This window comes from Thunnus maccoyii, chromosome 1 (assembly GCF_910596095.1).
Source record: "Thunnus maccoyii chromosome 1, fThuMac1.1, whole genome shotgun sequence".
In the NCBI taxonomy this organism is placed as follows: Eukaryota; Metazoa; Chordata; class Actinopteri; order Scombriformes; family Scombridae; genus Thunnus; species Thunnus maccoyii.
In genome coordinates, this window is record NC_056533.1 from 27,146,315 (window position 1) to 27,152,123 (window position 5,809).

General features: G+C 42.6%; 1 long non-coding RNA gene across 1 annotated transcript; it reads left to right on the plus strand.

Moving 5' to 3' along the window:
* The first annotated feature begins 336 nt into the window (after positions 1 to 336).
* Positions 337 to 3,221, plus strand: LOC121899272. The gene is made up of 2 exons (XR_006096666.1): positions 337 to 2,812; positions 2,911 to 3,221. It is a non-coding gene; the product is annotated as an uncharacterized LOC121899272 (long non-coding RNA).
* Positions 3,222 to 5,809: the final 2,588 nt, after the last annotated feature.

Genomic DNA, 5,809 nt, shown 5'->3' on the forward strand with positions numbered 1-5,809 from the left:
TTGCTGTTTTTGGTCAATAGTGACTCTGCTTTAATTATAAAATATGTTTATGGATACAGCATTTGAACTGATATTTATGATATTCTTTCCGTGTTGACTTCCAAGTTCAAATAGAATGAGGCAGGAAACAGTGAGAGATGACATTATGTAACAGTGGTCTTGAAAGGGATTTGTACCTATAGTGAGTTTGAGTGATACTGATGGAAACGTACACTGTATACAATTATGACCAGTATATTCCAAATATACCCTCAATATGGACACATACTCATAGCCTTATTTTGTGAAACAGTGGATCTTTACTGAGCATAGACACAACTTCATGTTTTCTCTGTTCACAGTCCCATCACCTGCTGCATCAAATAACTCAATTTACATTCACACAGGTAATTTTCTCCTCATATTTATTTGCTCCCCACTTTATTTATGATCTGTTGTACCAATTAAATTGACTTTTCTTCTGGCCTGAAAGGTAGCAGTATTTGCTCACCTGTGCTTTGGAATTAACATCCAGGCTTATGCACCAGATTGTGTGCCCGGACCTTTCTAACGGGCCATGCTTACAGTGGTGTATTTGAAAACACAGGCATGGAGCAGCATCATCTGCTGGGAAAAGCCAGATCAAATAACAGATTCAGATTTGCCAAAGTCATTAATTTCACATGCTGGCAGTGGAAGTCCTTGTGGCTACAGAATGAGAAATGTTTTCAATAAAAGGTTTGAATTCCTGTTTAATCATCACAGCTGCCATTTGGGAACCAGGCAGGTATTTTGGTGCTTGACAAAAAAGAAACAAAACCCCCTTTTCCCAGTACAAAATTTGTCATAGGCTTGCAGTTGTGGTTGGTAGAAAAAAAGTTGTTTGTTATGTATCATTCCTTTCTCTTAAACTGAATAAACCCACACTGCATTTGTCCACCTGGACTGCAATAAATCCAAAATTAAGTATGTACCGCTCTTCACTCAACCGTAACCATTGTGCAATCCTGGTACCCCACTAATCCAGTGATGTCTGTCATAAAATAACATGTGAAAGACATTCAAATATTCATACAAATATTGCAGATTATGGGGACTAACTTGTGTGACTTTGAAGACTTTGGAGGGATTCATAGGAGTAAATCTATGTGGGAGCTGACATTTTAATAACTTCAATTTACAGAGTGGAATTATGTGTGTACTTGTGTGAAGTACTTATGTTCTTGTGGACCTGTGTGGACAATTCTATGAAGCAAATTTAGGGCCAACATGTTTGAAAGCAAAAAAACAAGACTAAGATTCTCTGCAAGATGTACAAACGCATAGTGGTGCTTCAAGCTAAATTAAAAGTTACTCTAGCTTGCTAGCATGCTAACATTTCATCTAATTCCTGCAGGCTAAAAAACAAAGTACAAAATTACGGCAGAGGCTGATAGGAATATTATTAGTTTTGCAGGTATGCAGTCAGGGGATCACCAAAGTGATTACAAGTCATCCTGAGGGGGACCGAATCATGTTATACTCACCACTCTGCTGTTCTCAGTTGCTTTCTCTTACTGAGTCATGCTCTAATGAATTCCAGACATTTCCTATAATACTCTCCCTGTGTGTGTGTGTCTAATTGTGTGAGTGGAGAAAGGTGTGCTGGAGTCAGAGCAGAGCCACACCAGCGGCACCTCATCCCAATAATCAAGACCTCTACAAATATTCCACTCTGCCAGATTGTAGCTTCTGCACCAGTCAGTCTATGCTTTGAGCCATTTTTCATGCATTACCAGTTTTCCTGTTGTTGCCAGTTTTTTTCCTTTGCCTATACCTGTCTGCTGTTTCGCTGCAGTTCCATCTGCTCTGGTTCCAGCCCTTGTCTCCAGTCCCTCGTTTCGTATCATCAGCTGTGCTTACCTGCCCCACTCTTCACAGCTTCCAGCCCAATCCTCAGGCCCAGGTTCCCAGTTTCCAGCCCAATCCTCAGCCCCAGGTTCCCAGCTTCCAGCCCAATCCTCAGCCCCAGGTTCCCAGCTTCCAGCCCAGTCCGCAGCCTCTGTTTCCCAGTTACCAGCCCAAACTTCCTCAGGGCTGCATTCCTTTTTCCCAAGCCTTCACAATAAATACCATATCCCTGACTCCTCACCGTGAGTGTCTGCACTTGGGTTCAGCTGCTCCACCCCACTTAACTGTATGATCTGCTGCTACTACTCCAAGCTGCTGGACCCCAGTCTTGTTTCCAGTTGCCGGACTCCGGTCATGCACTCCAACAACTGGACTCCAGTCCTGTCCTGGCATCTGGTTGACCTTCAGAGTGGTCTCGCTCATCTGCCCTGTCATCTGGTTGGCCTCCAGAGAGGTTTGGATCATCTGCCCTGCCGTCTCTTCGGTCTCCCGAGTAGTCTCACTCATCTGTCTTGTCATCTGGTCAGCCTCCCGAGTGGTCTTGCTCAGCTTTCTTGCCATCTGGTCGACCTCCAGAGAAGCTCTGCCCAATTATCCTGATGTCTGGTCATCCTCCTGCCCATCCTCCAGAGTGACTGGAGAGTGACTCTGCCCATTTACCCTGTCTTCCAGTCAAGGTTTCCAGCCCCTGCTTCCTGGATCCTGTACTGTTATGATTCTGTGTTTCCTTAACCTGCTGCCACTCTCCCAGTGGCTCTCTCCCTCTCTATCCCTGTGTGTGTGTGTGTGTGTGTGTGTATCTGATAGTGTGAGTGGAGACAGGTGTGCTTGAGTCAGAGCAGAGCCATACCAGCTGCACCTTATCTCAAAAATCAAGATCTCTACAAACTCAAACTACTCAACCCTGCCACTTCCACTCTGCCAGATCGTAGCTTCTGCATCAGTCAGTCCACACTTCGAGCCATTTTTTATGCATTTCCAGTTTTCCTGTTGTTGCCAGGTTTTTTCCTTTGACTAACCCTGTCTCCTGTTTCCCTGCAGTCCTGTCTGCTTTGGCTCCAGCCCCTTGTCTCATCAGCCCAGCTTCCCCGCCCTGGATCCCCGCTCTTCCCAGCTTCCAGGCTGAGTCTCAGCCCCAGGTTCCCAGCTTCCAGGCTGAGCCTCAGCCCCAGGTTCCCAGTTTCCAACCCAATCCTCAGCCCCAGATTCCCAGCTTTCAGCCCAGTCCTCAGCCCAAGGTTCCCAGCTTTCAGCCCAATTCTCAGCCTCAGTTCCCTGTTATCAGCCCAAGCTGCCCCAGGTCTGCTTTCCCTTTCCCCAGCCAACACAATAAATACTCTGTTTCTACCATATCCCTGTCTCCTTGATGTGAGTGTCTGCACTTGGGTTCACCTGCTCCGCCCCACTTAACATAAACATGGAAGTTTTGAAATTGCCTTAACAGGGGGATAGGGGACATTTCAAATGAAGGCCTGTCTCTAATATAAGCCTGTCCTGAATAATGGCCTGGCACTCTCTGTCACTAATGTAAATGAAGACCCTGGCCACTACTTGAGAATTTCCAATACTACACAATGAATGCGCTAATTGTGAACAGTGCTTTTTAACATAACCTATACATTATGAAAAGCTTCTTGTGCTTGAGCACAGGGTTATGTTACCACTGTTAATGGTAAGCTAGTTAGCCAAACATATTAATGTTAGAGCTGACAAACTGTCTTTAATCCATTAGTTACACTTTTGCTTTGTATTTTTGGTTTTCGAAAGGCTTAAAAAGACATCACCCTCCAAACTCTTTATATAAGGAGTATCACTCTTATTACAGCCCCATGCATGCCACTTTAACATGTGGAAAAATCCAAAGCCCGACAGGCCTGCCATGCCTAGTTATGGTTACTTATCTATGATAGGACAATTGCTGTTTGGGGAAGCGGTCAATTGGACAGCTGGTATTGATGAAACTGGAAGTGGGTTGTATCAAAGTGACAGCTGATAGCAGCACAGACAAGAACAGCTAAACAGCAACAAGATGATTGGCTCACAGAGGTCAGGGCAAAATGCGGTGGAAGTGAAAAGTGTGAAAAGTGTGAACACCCTCAGTCAGCTGATTGAGTTATAAACAGGAAAGGTAAAAAAAATTATAAGACTGAGGGAGCATAAAGATAGTCTTCCTGATTTAACGTTCGCCAAGCTTCATGTGTGACAAAAAAAATAACTTCTCAAAGGTTCCTTTTGCTAGCTTTTTCTGACCTTTCACCTGCATCTCACAGTCTTTATTATTTCATCAGCAACGGACTGGCTCTGGTGTCATCATGTTAGTGTGAAACATTCATTGTGATCAAAATTGGTAGCATGGTGGATCATACAGTAGTTCCAGGTTAAGGATGGTCTTTGACATTAGATGTGAATGGCGTCCTTGATCTTTCTCTGGCCATCTGACCTCTGGTTGATGACTTTGACCCCTTCTGATGCTATGAACCATTTTGGTCAGATGCTCATGTTGTCTGCTTCTGGAATTCAGTCCAGTGTCCTTCATGTTTTCCCTCTGTGAAGTTTTGTCATTCGGTTGTGCGAGTAAAGATGAAAAAGTGTTGAATGGTTTGTATTAAATGCTGACTCCTTGTGACTTGAAGACAGGGCCGGCCCCTGGCATAAACACTCTATGCGTTTGTTTAGGGCCACGACTGCTAGGGGGGGGGACACGCGATCAGTATGACTTTCTGTGTGTGCGGGACTTTTACATATAAATGACTGTCCGTTACATTTAAGCCCTTGCCAAACAAGTTCACACAATGCTGAATAAGCCTATCACTGGCAGATAAATCTCTCTGTAGATCATATAAAGAGAATCTGTGGCGACTTTCCCATACTGGCCGGATGAATGCATGCCAGAGACGTCCTCCGGCCGAGCAGCTAACCTCCAGTTAGCCCTCTACTAACTTGAATGGGAATAAAATAATTTAATCGTGTGGCTCTTCCAGACTTTCCAACTGTTATCGGACTGAATGGATCACATTCTGATGGTGAGATAAGTCATTTTGCAGGGGTTGTGTGATGCTGAAAACAATTTATCCACTGTTTTAAAGCCTCAACAGCAGCAATGAACTCAGTGTGTAACCATGGTAACCTAGTAGCATCGTGGGTAATGTTTGGTCAATGGTTTGTTGTTATGTAGCAGTGCCATCTTGTTGAGTCTGTTGCTGGCTAATGCGGCAATAAATCTCCATTCGCAACTTATTTAGATGAACCAAGTAACGTTGCATAAAAGAAAATTTAGGAGTGGTGCTCAAAGGCGAAAGAAGAGAAAATTAGAGATGGAAAAATAACACAGGATAAAGGTAGTTTATTGTTTTTTGAATCTGACAGTCGTTTTTCTTGCAACATTAAAGTCATGTTTTTGAAGGAATTAAACTGAACATAGCCACAATAATTTTAATTTGGCAAGCTGGCTAGAAAATATTGAATATAGTAGTGTTATTAATTTTAGCTGAAACGTATTTTGTTAGAAGCTTGATTTCTTGCTATTTGTTTGCTAGCTAACATGAGTAGGATTGCAAGCATCATTTATAATTCATAAAGGCCAGCTTTCCTTGTTAACTAGCAACCAGTGTTTTCTTGCAACATTAAATTGGTGTTTTGATTTATTTTATTAATATATATCATATCAAGTGTCCAAATTACCCTGAATTGTTTCAGGCTAACTTTCTAGCTATGTTAAATTGTATCTTTGTAGATCATATTTGGACGTACTTATAATAATAGGATAATTTGCATATTTGGATAAAATTGCGTTTGTTGTGTGGATAATACATAGGCCTGGAAGATACATCCAACATATCTATGTAATGTCTTACAGTGTATTTTTAAAAAATCTTAATAATCTAATATATAATCTTTTCAGGGGCCTTATTGAAATATTTTGGAGGAACTTTCACTGCAC